General features: G+C 45.8%; 1 long non-coding RNA gene across 1 annotated transcript; it reads left to right on the forward strand.

Annotated features, from left to right (window-relative positions):
- Positions 1 to 6,592: 6,592 nt before the first annotated feature.
- On the forward strand, positions 6,593 to 16,013 carry Gm30639. Its single transcript, XR_870876.3, has 3 exons — positions 6,593 to 6,784; positions 7,034 to 7,133; positions 15,901 to 16,013. It is a non-coding gene; the product is annotated as a predicted gene, 30639 (long non-coding RNA).
- The last annotated feature ends 23 nt before the right edge of the window (positions 16,014 to 16,036 follow it).

Genomic DNA, 16,036 nt, shown 5'->3' on the forward strand with positions numbered 1-16,036 from the left:
CCTTCAGCAAACAGAGGCTGGCTGCTTGTTGAAAGCAAACCGTGACCTGGAGGATGTAAGGAAGGGCCAGTGAGGGGAGGGCGGGACAGCTTCTCTATGTATCTGTGGAGGAAGCCAAAGTACCCAGGGTCTATAGCAGTCATAGTGTGGCCCTGCTTAACAGGCAAGGATCTACTTAGAAGGCAGGAGTACTACTTAGGAGAAAAAGCTGGACCCAGTAATAACAAAAGAGCTCACTAAGAGGCCGTTCCTGTCAGCATAGTCAGCCTGCAGTGTTCGACTCTCTTGGGCAATTTGTCTTAAGCAGAGAAGCTGTTCGAGATGATCGCATTTGTTTTTCTTTGGGACAGGAAATCAGCAGCAGAAAGCTTTGGCCTGGTTTCAGACCATACCTGTTCTTTGTCTCCTGCTGAGCCAGTGGGCACAGGCACAGTGCCACTCTAGCTTCACAGGGACAGGAAAGCACAGCCAGGGCCATGCCCTGCAGGAAGGGTAGTAACTCTTTGTTGGTGAGAGTTTGATTTCTACTCTGGATTCTATAGCTCAGGTCTAGGGTCCCTGAAGGGCATTTGGATAGACCATCAGAAGGACCAGACCTTTTCCCAGCTCACTCCTACAGTCCCTCCCTCGTCCAGCAGCTCCCTCGTCCTTAGGCGTGAAGAGCCTAGGATGGAATATAACCAGCCTTATGCTCTAATCCCACTTCTACCACCTACCCAAAACAGGGATAACATTACTGACTCATGCCCTAGCTGATGCAAATAAAATATGCTAAGTCAAACCATGGAACTGTGGGAGCTTAGGGTTGTCTGTCTGGCAGCAAGGTATAGAGCATGTGTCTCAAAGCTCGGTTTACATGCTTCTCACTTGCCGACCCTAACAGAAGCAAATACAGGATAGACAGCCCATGATGCTTCCTCTGTCCAGAGTAAGTAGCTCCTCTCTTAGTCTTCTTCGTTTGTTCATATGTGCGTGTGTATGTATGTGTGTGTGTGTGGATGCAGGGCTTATGTATATAGAATACATGCACATGTGGGTGCAGGCATGTGTGAGTGTGCATATATGTGGAGACCAGAGAAAGTCAGGTATCCTATCTACTCTAAACTCTCTGCCTCTGTCAGGGTCACTGTCCCTGTCCGTGACCCTCCCTGCAGTGCTGGGTTTAACAGGCCTATGCTGCACACTTAGCTTTTGGTCCTTGTATGGCAAGTGCCTTCCTAACTTTATATGCAACCTCATTTCCACCAGCTCCAAGAGGGCAGACAGAGGAGCCTCATAGGAAATGCTCTGGATATGACGTTAGGAACCCTAGATCAAATACAAACCCTGCTGCCCCTTAGCTGTGAGATCAGGCTTCTGGCTCAACATCTGTAAAGTCAGGCCTGTCTTCCAGTACTAACATCTTTGATGATTTTATGACTCTGGGCAACTTGGAAAGTTTCTTCACTTCAGGAAAAGACTCAGATGCTTAGTCCAAAGGCATGCCATGTAATCCACTCCATTACCGTCTGAGAACAGAAAGGGTAAAACCTTCACTGCGGGGCAGACAGAACCATCTGCTGCCTTCCACAAACATGTTCAAGGTAGAAATGACTTTAAAACTGTCCCTCAGTGGGGCTGGCACAGTTGATACAATGCTCGCTCTGCAAGCGTGAGGGCCTACCTGAGGCTAGTCCCCAGCACCCGTGTAAAAAGGCTACACATGGCAGTGAGTACCTGTAATCCCAGCATAGGGATGCTGGGGCCTGGAGATCCTTGGGTGTTGCTGAGCAGCTAGCCTGGCCAAATCACTGAGCTCCAGGTTCAGTGAGAGACCCTGTCTCCCATCTCAAAGAATAAGGTGGAGAAAAACCAAATATCTGACATTGATCTCTGACCTCTGTACATAACTGTACACACACATACACATACACACACACACACACACACACACACACACACACACACACATATATATACACACACATTAGTGAAAACACACACACAGACACACATACATACACAGAGAGACAAACACACAGATACACAGACACACATACAGACACACACACAGACATACAAACACACAGACATACAGACACACAGGCACAGACATACACACAGACACACACACAAACACACACATAGACACACACAGACAAACACACAGATACACAAACACATACATACATACATACAGACAGACAGACAGACACACACACACACACACACACACACACACACACACACACACACACACAGTCCTCAGCAATTCAGAGTGATGCTGGAAGGCCCACCAACCTCTCCTCACCTGGGAAGTCTCATACATTCTTACGCTGTGACATTCCAAGTGAGAAAGGAAAAACAGCTTTAAGGCTCATACCAGTGAGACCAACCAAATTCCTCTGGCAAATCCAGGAAGATCTAGAATTCCAAAGAGCCACAGGAAATCTCACCCATGATTTCCTCCACCAAGAGGTGACATATGACCTGCACAGTCTTGTGACGGCACCTAGGTCCCAATTCACTCACCTTAAAGCTGCCCAGCAGCAAGTGTTTGTGCACTGAGTCCACAGAGACTAAAATGCAAGAATTCGCCTTCTGGGATCTCTGTCGCTGGCCTGTTCCCACCCCCATCCTTGCGGTATGGAAACGATTTACTGCTGGAAGACGCTTTCCTAGGCCTGGTACTGGGATTTCCCGGAGTAAATCACTTCCTTCTCTGCCCCCCAGGGAAGCCCATCTCCTGCTTGGGTCATAATTCAAACATTCTGCCTCCACGGAGCTGAAACGCTGGGACTGAGGATGGAAAGTGCCTGGGCCGATGAGTCTGAGCACCAAGAGTTATGAGCAGTGAGCTGATAGGCTGACAGGCATTTGCAGTGACATAATCTCCGCAGCCAACAGGCCTCTCACCCGGGCTCAGAGAGAGTAGATTCTCACTTCTCTAAGTCTAAAGAATTATCTAAACCACAAACTTGAAAAAATATCAAAACTACTATTCAACTACTGCTATTTAACGTAACTTTCTGGGACTCTGTCCCCTGAAGTGCGTGTCACCTCCCTGTTGAAAAGAGATTATCATCCTTTAGTGATTTTGTAACAAGGACAGGGACAACAGCGGATTGGATACATACAGGAGTATAGTCTCCCTTTGGAGTCAACAAACATTAAAAAAAAATTAAAATAAAAAACCCTATGTGAATGTGTGTGTGTCTTTGTGAGTTTATGTGTACCACGTGTGTGTGGAGGCTGGGTGAGGGGTGAGGGGTGAGGGCAGGGGGTGGTGGACTCCACGTTCTCTAAGCTGGAGTTCCAGGAGGTTGTGAGCTGCTATAGAGGTGCTGGGAATCGAACTCTGGTCTTCTGCAGGAGCAGGATTTATTCTCAACCACCGAGTCACCTCTCTAGTCCACACCAAACTTCATTTTTGTAACACCAGAGAGTAAACATTTTTGGCTTTATGAGTCATAAGGTGTGTGCCATGGGTTCTCAGCCCTGGCTCCAGAGCACTAAAGCAGATGGAGGCATTGATGAATGGATGCATTGCAATAAAACTTTATTTTTAAGCACAGAAACCAGAAGTTTGCATACCTCCATGGATCATAAATAATCATTCGTATTGTTTTGTGCATGCCACACACACTTGTGCACACATATATATGCTCCTTCTTATTGCCTAATGATAGGGTCTTTTCCTGAACAGGGAGCCTGGTTTTCAGCTAGGCTAACTGGCCAGCAAGTTCCTGGGATCGGTCCATCTCTCTGCCCAACAATGTTGTAGTGCAGGTTCATGCAGCCTGGGGCTGTGGATTTAAACTCAGGTCCCCATGCTTTGCACAGCAGGTGCTCTTACTCGCTGAGCCACCTCTCCAGCCCAGGAACTAATATTTTGATTTTGAGTCTGCGCCCCCTTCCCCCGCCCCCAACCATTTAAACATTCGGAAGCCATCCTTTACTCTCAGATTGCACAAAAACAATCTGAGAATTCCCCCAGGTCGTACATAGTCCGCCAAGCTCTGGTTTAGATGGTTCCCAGGGGAAAAAACAATAAAGAAGGTAAAATTTGGTTTCTCATGAGAGTATCCTTCCCTGGCAACACTGGCATCTTAATAAGACAAGTGGGTAAAGAAAAATGAAAGCCAAAAGAACAATTATTAAAAGAAGTGACTCAAGCTTAAGTGGGGCGGGTGGAGATAGTTCAGTGGGTAAAGGCACCTGCGGCCAGGTTGGTGACTTGTGCATCATCTCCAGAACCAGTTCCAGCAAATTATCCTTCAACCTCTATATACATATTGGACACATGCACACAGGAGGAGAAGGGTGGGGTGGGTGGGGGAGACAGAGACAGAGAGACAGACAGAGACACAGAAAAACAGAGAGAGAGAGATGCAGAAAAATAGAGACAGAGAGAGAGAAATAAATATAATTTTAAAACTTTTAAGAAAGAAGAGTAAGGGGAAACTATCTTGTCCATTTGTTTTTCTGTTTTTGGTTTTGGTTTTGGTTTTTTTGAGACAGGGTTTCTCTGTGTTGCTCTGGCTGTCCTTGAACTCATTCTGTAAAGACTCACCATGTAGACCAGGCTGGCCTCAAACTCACAAAGATCTGCCTGCCTCTGCCTCCTGAGTGCTACGATAAAGGTATATACCACCGCTGCCTGGCTATCATTTGGTTTCTCATAAACTATTACTAGCTTCCCCCTCAGGCAGGGGATGGCTCCATCTCCACCAAACTGAACAGACTTCAGTTGGCTATAACTACATCTCAGGGACGCACTGAGGTCACAAACGATAAACCACCAGCTCCTACCCTCAGAGGGGAGCATGTGCCATAAACTGTGAAGGGTCCTGAGGTAGTCAGCTTCCTTTTGCTATTTCACAAAGAGCTGAAGATAGTCACACAAGTTATAAATAGCAAAGGTTCATTTGGGCTCAAAATTTTAGAGATTTTTCTGTCATTGACTGGTTAGCCCTGTTCCTTTTGGGCTTGGGGCAAGGCAGCAACATCATGGTGGGAGCAGATGGCAGAATAAAATCTTAGCATTGGGAAGTAAAGAGGAAAAGAGAAGGAGCCGGGGTCTCATGGAGAGCATGCGCCAATGATCCCAAGACCTCTCAGTAGGCCCTATCTGCTAAACACTACCACCTCCCAGTAGTACCACTCTGAGGACCAAGCCTGTGACATAGGCCTTTGGAGGGCACTCAAGATCCAAACAGTAGTTGGCCCATTTCATGTAACAATGGAATTGTTCAGTTCACCAAGCAAACGTTTGTGAAGGATGTGCTCTTGGCCAGGCACTGGGTTAGAGGACGTGCGTTCTAAGGTCATTGAATTGTACGGATGCTTAAGGTTAGTCGAGCAGGGCCCTCTTGCCCTTAGCTCTGACCTCATTTGTCAACACTGAGGCACAGGCCGGGTGGGAGAATGACCCGGATGAACAGTGTGGCTACAGTCAGAGGAGGAAGCTCAGGAAACTCCCCGAACGCTGAGATTACAAGTGCATATTGCCCTGCCTAACTTTGTTTATTCTGTTCATGTGACTTCTAGAGATCAGACTCAGGCTCCCATGTTTGAATGGCAAACACTTGACTGACTGAGTCATCTCCTGTCTCACAATCTTTTTACCTCATTGCCTTAGATGGTTGGTTTGTTTGTTTGTTTTGTTTTGTTGCCACCGTACTCACCACAAAGTCATATAAAATACTTCAGCTCTGGGATGGTAAATTGGTCTTTCGCTCCCTTTAATGTCAGTACTGAGGCTGGGGTCTGTCCCTCTGTCCCTCTGGAGATGGCCATGTCCTAATTTGCTTTCTGTTACTGTGAGAGAACACTGACCCAAGCAGCTTGCTTAGGAAGCTACTTACTTGGTTTTCATCTATTGGCCATCATCAAGAGAAGCTGGGACAGGTGCTCGAGGTGGGAACTGAAGCAGAAACTATGGGGGTATGCTGCTTCCTGGCTCACTTCCCATGGTCTGCTCAGCTTTCTTTTTTATACAACCCATGACCACTTGCCCAGGGCTGGTATTGCCTACAGTTGGGCTGGACTCTCCCATATCAACCAGAAATGCAGCAAATTCCCCATAGACATGCCCACAGGTCTATCTGATGGAGGCCATTCCTCAACTGAGGTTCTCCCTTTCCCGGTGACTTTAGTTTATCAAATTGAGCAATGCTAACCAGCATAGGTAATGAGTCTCCAGGTAGGCAGCCAGAGGCTCGAGCTGGAGAAGGCTGGAGAAGACGTGGGGAGGCTGGCTGCACAAGCACGTCGTAACTATTGTCCTAAGGATTTCTAAAGTGCCTACTATCCCGTTCCAGGGCTCTCAGTCAAGAATGTAACTGAAGCCCTTGGACAATAGAGTGTGAAAGGAAAGATGGTCCCTGGTGTCAGATGGCCTGGCAAGCCCAACCAAAAAGCACAAACCAGATGCTTGGCTTTACTCCTGGTGCTGGCTCGGGCCCCCATAGCCTGCACTGTACCAGAAATACTTTGCAGGCCAGAGAGAGAGAGAGAGAGAGAGAGAGAGAGAGAGAGAGAGAGAGAGAGAGAGAGAGAGAACAGCTGGCTACTCAGAATCCTGCCTGTGTACAACCTGCTCAGAGTCAGCATAGGCTCCTCCTGTTAGCTCCTCTGTTTACAGGCTAAAGGCAGAAGCTACAGCGAACCAAACTGCTAAGGACTTCAGTATAGGAGCACCAGGCTACTATTACCTTCAGTCAATATTCTAGTGCCTTAAGTAAAATAAACTTCTAGCGTCTGAGTACGCAGAGAGCTGGGTTTTCAGAGTGTCAATAAGAAGGTACAAGGAAACCTAATCCTGAAGGCAAACTCCCATCATGCCCTGGGAGAGACACTGGAGCTAGGCAAGGTCTTTTTGGATGTGGCAGGGAGACGGTGGCTCTTTGGAGAGCAGCTGACAGTTTGTTTGAGACTTGGGGGGTCACTCAGGCCTCCCCTCTTCCTCCGCAGTGGGGCTGTCTGTGCTGTACCCTAATGCTGGCCTTCAGTCCTGAAGGGCGGCAAAGCTCTTGTTTCTTTGTGATTTCAGGGGAAGATAAAAATTAGCCACAGGGATAACTGGCCATTGTGCTGACCCAGCCTGCTGGAGTGTCCTGGAGAGTGAGCGAGTGCCCGTGGCAGCTGTACAGGTGAGTTGGGAAGAGGTGAGGGGCAGCTTTTTCTTTGAGGCCCCGGGGAGGGTGATTCTAATGGCTGATTACGGTGATGCCAGAATCGATTGTGTGTCAGTTACAGCCCCAGAAAGCTGTCCACCACTGAGCTTGAGTTGGGCACTTATTTAACCAAGTTCTGAATTTCACAGTGCAGGTATTATTTATTATATTATTATTACTATTCTCCCCCTCTTTGCAGGAGGGGAGATAATTAGAGAACTAGCTTACTGAAGGTCATGCAGTAAGTGGCAGAGATGACTCAGGATCCTGGGGTTTTGCTTACAGCCTGTGTTATCTTTTTAGGAGCATGGCTTACGTTTCCTGCTTCCTCCCGTTGTCTCTGGTTATGAAGCCCTCATTTGAGCCCAGTATCACATTGAACAACTCTGGGTTTAGACAAGAGATAGAGATAAAATGGGTGGACTTAATGGATATATGGCTTAGAAAACATTTTTTTTCATGGTTTAGTTGGGTGTGGAGTGGAGGAAACAGGGGGGAAATAGAAAGAACATGGGATGCTTGAGGTCTTTGAATACATTTTGATCATTTTTATAAAATTATTTCTTTTTTCATTCCGAACTAAAAGTTCATGTATGGTGGATATTAGCCTGCCTTCCTTCCTTCCTTCCTTCCTTCCTTCCTTCCTTCCTTCCTTCCTTCCTTCCTTCCTTCTTCCTTCCTTCCTTCCTTTTCTAGTTAAAAAAAATACAAGAGCACAAATTCACTTTTTAAAATTTATTTATTTACTTTCCATTCATTTAAATCCAGGAAGGCACAGCATCACACGGACTCTGTGGCCAGCGGCCTCTCCAGGAAGGTTGCTTTGGAATTTGGCACAAACCACACCACTGTTTCCGTGGGCCTGAGTTATTTATCCCCAGATCTCTCTGGTTTTGTTTGGTTTGCCTTCAGGAGTCACTGTATTGTTTTTTTGCTTTATACACATAAGCACATCTCTTTTCTACGTAGAAAAGTATCATCTTGGGCATAAACACCTTCAATTTTAAGAGCCTTGTACTCTCTGGGACCTTGCTTGTAGCCAGCAAAAATAGCCTGCCAGACAGACTTGCTTTTAAAAGTCCTGTTTCCAGCAGGCTCCAGGGCCTTTCTTCTCTCTCTCTCTCTCTCTCTCTCTCTCTCTCTCTCTCTCTCTCTCTCCCTCTCTCTCTCTCTCTCTCTCTCTCTCTCTCTCCCACCTCTCTTCTCTTCTCTTCTCTTCTCTTCTCTTCTCTTCTCTTCTCTTCTCTTCTCTTCTCTTCTCTTCTCTGCTGGGCACCAAATACGGGGTCTTGGGCAAGGTAGGCAAGAACTCTATCCCATCTCCTGTCTGCAGAACCATACTTCTTAGAGCCTCCATCTAAACCAGTTTACTACAAATGCTTTGTTTCTTTCATAAGACCCAAAGCTTAGAAATAAAAACTGTGCTGTTCAGTCCATCAGTCTAGACTGGAGCAGAAATTACTATACAGTCAAAGAAATTGCTTAATGCCATATTTTGGCCATGCCCACACTTAAAAGTATCAAAATTTCCTCTCTCTCTCTCTCTCTCTCTCTCTCTCTCTCTCTCTGTGTGTGTGTGTGTGTGTGTGCCTGCACATGAGCGCACACCTGTATATCCATTCAATACTGATGTCTCCCTATGGCTTGTGCTGCAGCTTCCTAGCTTTGGAATTGCTCCATATCCTTCGTCCCCAGCTGAGTTTTGGGAATTTGACTTTGGGTCCTCGAGTTGTGTGGCAAAGGCTCTAACAGCCGAGCCATGCCCCCAGGCTCACTTTTCTTCGTTGGGGGTTTTTTTTTTTTTAAGTGTATATTTTCACTTTCCACATTACAAAGAGTCTCAAATTAGTCCTGCCTGAGAGCAAAACCCCCCAAAACAAGCACTTGGGAGGTTGAAGAAGGAGGTTTAAGAGTTTACACTCATCTCTGGTTACATAACAAGTTTAAAGGCTAGCTTAGGCCTTTTCTCAGATGCACAGACAGACCTTTAATCTCAGTATCTAGGAGGCAGAAGCAGGTAGGTGTCTGTGGTCTACATAGAGAGTTCTAGGTCAGCCAGGGCTATACAGTGAGATGTAGTCACCCCCACCTCCCCACTCCAATCCTCACACAGGCTGAGAGTATAGACAGAGTTTTCTTTGTGTATAGATTTTTCTCTGTTGATTTATAATGCTTTGTAATAAAAATGAAAAGAACAAGAGAAAAAGAAAGGAAATCAGGGAACATATAATGAAATGGTGGCTTTTACCTTGGGTGCAGATTTGGTTTATTTACCTGGCAACCCTGTGTAGGTAGCAAGCAGCTTTATATTTGCACTAGCAAATTGTTACCTAAAATTTGGATATGCCTTTACATATGCAATACACACCTATTGCTATTATACAAATTTGAATTAATTCTTCAGGTAGAGCTCTTTTCCACCCAGCATCAAGTATCCCTGTACATTAGTAATGTTTTATTTTCCTCGAATAGGAATTAAAACTAAAAAAAAAGAGTAAAACCCAAGAGTGAGCCCCTGCCCTACCCCAGTAGTTCACACTACCACTAGAATGAAACGCAATTATCTCTTGCATAGTGACCTAAATCTTATCTCTCAGGGAAGGGTGGAACGTGGATTATGTGGAGACGCCCAAAGCTGCTAACCTGTTAGGGAGGCTCTGAACTTGGATGAGGAAACTCAGAGCAGGTCACTGCATTCTTTACCAGGAGACAGCACTAGGCAATGGCAGTGGACCATTGCGGGTTTCCCTGAGACACAGATTTCTTTCATAACTTCCTAGTATAACAGAAAGCTGATCTCACGGTCCCTAGGGCTCTTAGGGTCTTATGTGTCCTAGACTGGACTCAAAAACCCTCTATAATTGAAAATGACTTTGAACTCTTGATCCTCCTGTCTCCACATCCAGATGCTGTGGTCACAGGAGTGCTTCACCCTATCTAGTTTATATGATGCTAAAGGTTGAATCCGGGGCTTTGCACATGCTAGCCCAACACTCTACAAACCGAGCCACACCGCCAGCCTCAAGTGTTTGTAATTATTACTTTTAATTTTGTTACACGTGCTTATTCATTTACATGTATGTATGAGTATGAGTGTGGGCATGTGGATGCCAAGGTGCATACATGGAGATCAAAGGACAACTTTTGGGAGTTGCTTCGCTTCTTCCACTCACTACAGGGATTCTGGGATTCCACCCACATCCTCAGGCTTGGCAGCACGTGCCTTTACCTCCCGAGCCCTCTCTCCTGACACCAAGTTTATGTACTGATTTATGCTCTACCTTTTCATTTAAAGACTAGGAGATCCCTTAAGATAAAAGAAAGGTGTGCTAAGGCCAAAAGCTAGAAAAAGTTAAATGTCCCAAAGCAAGCAATGGGATGTAGTTGAGAGAAAACTTTTAAATGAGTCTGGCAGGGAAAAAAAAGCTATAATAATGAATAAAAACAAAAACAAACACAAACACAGAAAGCCCAAACCTTAGTGGACAGAGCAAATCGTAAAATGCATTCATGAGCCAGCAGAACTCTGGATTCTAAGGTTTGGGAGCCAAGGGTGAGTTCTGACCTGCCCATGGCCAGAGAATCTTTGGGAAAATTATACATCAGGATCAAGAAAGCCTTTTTAAAATTGCTTTTAGGTGGATAAGCTCTTCCTGGAAGGGGGCATGCCTGCCTTTGATGTATGTCTGCATCATTTACTCTCAAGTGCTGTGTAATCAGATCTGTGTGTGTGTGTGTGCGTGTGTGCGTGTGTGTGTACACGCATTTATCACTGGTTTCCTCTACATTACTTAGGCTCCTAGAGAGCAACAAGTTAATTTTATACCTTTTCTGCATCGTCTGCATCATCCTTCTCCTCTCTCTCTCTCTCTCTCTCTCTCTCTCTCTCTCTCTCTCTCTCTCCCTTTCTCTCTCTCTTTCTTTTGGGGGTGGGTAGGTCATGAGCTTCCAGACAGGATTTCTCTGTGTAGCCCTGGCTGTCCTGGAACTTGCTCTGTAGACCAGGTTGACTTCGAACTCAGAAATCCACCTGCCTCTGCCTTCCAACTGCTGGGATTAAAGGTGTGTGCCACCGTCTATTTTTTTTTTTTTACATCATCTTATAAGTAACAACCTAAGTCCCTAACATGATGCATCCCATTCTTAAATGGGAATAGAACTTGATTTTTAGTCATTTAGGTCAAGTTATGCAGCTTAAGACCAATAGACACTCTCTAATAGCAGATGACATTGAAACCCTCTCTATGCCCAAGTAAGCAGAACAAGAGATGAGAGAACCAAAGAAAGGAGCTTGTGTATGTGAGAACGTGTGAGCACACGTGGATGCCCTTCTCTCTAGGTATGGATTTTTATTTTTTATGTGCATTGGTGTTTTGCTTGCATGTACGTCCATGTGAGGGTGTCAGATCCCCTGGAATTGGAATTACAGACAGTTACAAGGGCACAGACCCAGTGCCATGTCTGGGCTGGGAATTGAGCCCAGGTTCTCTGGAAGAGCTCTTCACCTCTGAGCCATCTCCCCGACCCCACTTCTACTTTTTTGAGACAGGCTCTCCCATTGAACCTGGAGCTCACAGAGTTGGCTACACTACTGGCCAGCGAGCTCAAAGGATCCTCCTGTCTCCGCTTCCCAATGGATTATAGGCAAACACCACTATACACTATTTTTTGCCTGGGTGTTGTGGAGCCAAACTCAGGCCCTCACACTTGTGATCATCTTCCTGGGGGCTTCTTTACACGTTATATTCCTGTCTCCGGTCAGACTATTCCTTGTTCCTTCTGGATTTCTTGTGGAGGGACTAGGCTGATAGTGGTGGAGTGTTCTGGAAAGATGTGTCTGTATAAGTATGAGGAAAAGAATACAATGGTGGGCTTCAGGATGAACACACCAGCCATTACTTAGATTTGGCTGCCTCTGGGTTCCCAGAACACAAACCCTTTAGGTTACCAGTGAGGCCAGTGTACTCTCCAGAACAAAATTCTTGCCTTTTGGGGCACTGATTTCCACATCTATGAAGGTCACTGCACTGGACTTCCAGCAACAGGCTGAAGTAATACTTTTAAGCCCAACGTTGGGCGCACTTTGAATAATGACGTCCTCAGTAACTCTTGGGGGATTGTTTTGCTGTGAACTCTAGTTTTTATAGGGGAAGTAAACGGGATGGGGCTGGTGTAGGATGTGGTCAGCCCATCAAAGCGAGGCTCACCGGAAGGTGGAGGGGTGCTATTTATTATTCTCTGTAGGCACCTGGGTCTTTAATGCTTGACCTAAGACTAAACATGAGTTCCTCTGGGAAGTTAGAATTTCTAATCACAACCGAGTTGAAAACAAAGTAGAAGCTATCACTGTGGAATGCCCCTCTGCCAAAAAAACAAAAAACCCAAAAAAGGTGGAGGGGCTTTACCTGTCGTCATTTCCCTTCTGGATTCAGTGTATTCCACAATTCCACATCTGTCTTGCCTTACGGCTCCCGTTGAACAAATGAAGGTTGAGCTGCTCCCATGAATACCCACGGCTGAGTCTATGGAGTCCTAATTTGGTTTTCTGCTGCTGTGATAAGCACTAACCAAAAGCAGCCTAGGTCTTCTCTGGTTTACTTCGGCTTATACTTTCCAGCCACTTTCCATCACTGAGGGAAGCCAAGGCAGGACCTCGAGGCCCAAACCTGGAGGTGGAAATGGAAGCAGAGTCCAAGGGCTGACCATTCAAGCTACATTTCTTATACTGCTCACTCCCACCTGCTCAGGGGTGGCAACATCCACAGTGGGCAGGGCCCTTCTACAACCAAGAAAATGTCCCATAGACACCCCCATAGGCCAATCTACCAGAGCCTCAGTTGAGGCTCCCAATTTCCATGTGTGCCACCTTGACAACCAAGCAGTGTTCAAAATTCTGTTTCTTGCACTTAGTAGCTGGCCCATGTGCAGAGGACCGAGACCCAGAATCATGTTTTCAAAGGCTGGTCCTCTGCTTAAAAATAAAATCTAAATGTATATCAGAGAATCAACCACCCCCTGTATTCTTGTGCTGAGACATTTGTCTCACCAAGAAATGAGTTTTCTTTTATGTGTGGTGGTAGCCATGGTAGCAGCACTAGTGACTTTTATTTCTTGTGTGTGTATGTGTTTATGTAGGCACAGGTGTGACAAGGATAGGTATGTGTGGAGGCCAGGAGCCAATGTCAGCTGTCATTCCAAAGACACTGTCCAATTTGTTTTCTGAGACAGGATTGTTTATTGGCTGGTACTTGCCAAGGAGGCTAGGCTGGCTGATTGGCCAGGGATCTGCCAGTCTTCACCACTACACCCAGTTTTTTGTTTATTTATTTTTATTATGTAGGAGTGTTTTGTCTGCATGTATGTCTGTGCACCACTTGTATGCCTGGTGCCCACAGAGGCCAAGAAGACGGCACTGGTTCTCATAGAACTGGAGTTATAGATGGTGTGGATGCTGAAAGTCAAGAGTCCTCTGGAAGAACAGAGAGGCATCTTTCCAGCTACTCCTTCCCTCATCTTTACTGTGGGTTCTGGGGACAGTCCTCGAGCACTGTCCTATCTCCTGTAGCCCAGGAATTCTATTTAAGAAGAGTCACCTTGACATTTCCATAAGGGCTCAATTCAGGCGCAAGGCTGGGAACAGACAAAGGACTGTCTGTTGGTGGCACTGACTCATTATGTCACATTGCTCACTTAGTCCTGAGGAAATTCAGAACATAGGAAGAGGTGAAACCACTTCCTTAAAGGATGAAGCCATGTAATGGTCACAATAACCAGGCCTCACTGTGAGCTGAGGGGCAGGAGGAGCCAGCCCATCTGCAGAGCAGAAGTCAGCCGCCCAAGTGGCCTTGAATGAGTACCAAGCCAAAGGGGAGGCAGTCAGATCCCTGTCTCAGCACCCGTGTACAGAGATCAGCCTTGGCAGGCTCTGATAAGGCCCTGACTTGACTTTGTTCTCCTAGGCTTGGCAGCAGACAGAAAGTGAACTCTCAGGCAGCAAGAACCAGCCTTATCCTTTGGGTCAGTGCCCATCTGTCAGACACTTGACAAAGTTGTGTTCATACTGGGAAATGCTCAATATAGCTCCACTCATTTTGTGACACACAAACTTTATGTCACCTGTTGGAGGACTGTAGCTCTGAAAACTCTCAATGCCAGATGTTAGCAGAAGGGGACACTTCTTATGCTGCCTGGCATCTCTTATTTTTTTTCAAACTTGTCTATAATTCTGCAAGGGATGGCTCCCCATATCTACCAGTGGTTTTTTTTTTTTTTTTTTTTTGGCTAGAGAATTCACATTTTTTCCTCTGTAGATGTGACTGTAGAAAAGTGCATATATATATACACACACACACACATATATATATATACATACATACACATACACACATATGTGTGTCATATATATAGTGTTGACAAGCTGAGAGAACTGTTAACACACCCAAATTATTTGTTCAAGTAAAAAATATTTTCATGGAGAAAAACAGAAAATCAGGCTTCCAGGAAGACACACAGCAGCATTCACAAGCCGAGGATTTTGTTTTTTTCTAACAGTCTCCAGGAGCAGTCAGTCAGAAGAGGAATTGTTCTGTTCATTCCCAGCTTCATTAAGTTCAGAATAGACATACAATGGTTTTTCTCCCTCCCTCTGAAGACTCTAGAACTCTCATGTGACTTTGTCCTGAAGATACATTCTCACCCATATCCTTTCTCTTAGGAGTTCACACGAGTTCCATTGCAGTCTCAGCAATGGAATCCACAGTATGGATCTCGAAGACATTTCACATATCCCGGTCAGCTTCCAGCCTGGCTTTGCTATGTCAGATTCCTATTCTCTTTACCTTGACCTCAAAGGGTGTCCTGCTCAGAGGCTACCACAACTGGGTCAGACTCAAGGCATGTGCCATGGGGAGACATGGCTATTCTCCTGTGTGTGTTTATTTGAAAGATGTAGAAACTACTGAGTTTGCGTGATCTGCTACTCAAATTTTCCAATTTTCTGTTGCTACCACATATTTGTAACAACGTAAGAATCCAAATTGAACTCTGGTGTCTCCAGGCCAAAGTCTGAGGTCTTGGCATCACTTGTGAGCTGTAGAGCTGTGCACAAGCTGAACATAGCCTATGGCACGGAAAGATGGTATCCCAGGACGGTAAGAGTTACCCTTACCCAGGTCAAAGTGAGGGTTCTCCTAGCCTCACAAAGGTAGCCTTAAATACCCTGGTGGTGGCCTTCTGGAGATGTGACAGATTCAGGCAAGCAGCAATGGTGCAGGATGTGTTTAGGTGTCTAGAAGACTGCACAATCAGATCCCCACAGCAGTACCGTGAACTCATCTCATCTCTGCGGTAACACCTCAGACTGAGGCTCTTCACGGTGACTCCTGACCTGAAGCCGGATCCTTAGGGAGAATGCTGAGTTTAGGGAAGTCTTTCAGGACTACGATGGAGCAGGGAGCTGGGGATGGGGGAACAGGGGAAGGTTGGGGCTTACAGTACTTATTTGTCTAGCATAAGGGAACAGCTTTCTGTAGAGACAGGACAGACAGGTGTCCAGGCTGTTTGGATTCGTAAAACCAGAATAGTTAATGCTTGTGAACCAAAATGTTATTTGTGCCTGCAAGTGAGGTTTTACTTATTAACACCCTACTATGTTTGCTTCGGGTGAGACATGCCCATTCTCCCTGCCCCTTTTGAATCTTGCTGTAGCACAACCAAAGCCAAGCTTTAGTTTCTGTTTGTTTAGTGTCTTCAAGAGCCAGAGAAAAGATATTTTCAGTTTCTTGCTCCAAGAAGATGAAGATGTATGGAAGCGGAGGATTTGAAAACAGAAAATCACAAAGCTCCACAAACACTAAGCAGAGCCACAGATCAGGGACTTC

This window comes from Mus musculus, chromosome 9, assembly GCF_000001635.26.
Source record: "Mus musculus strain C57BL/6J chromosome 9, GRCm38.p6 C57BL/6J".
In the NCBI taxonomy this organism is placed as follows: Eukaryota; Metazoa; Chordata; class Mammalia; order Rodentia; family Muridae; genus Mus; species Mus musculus.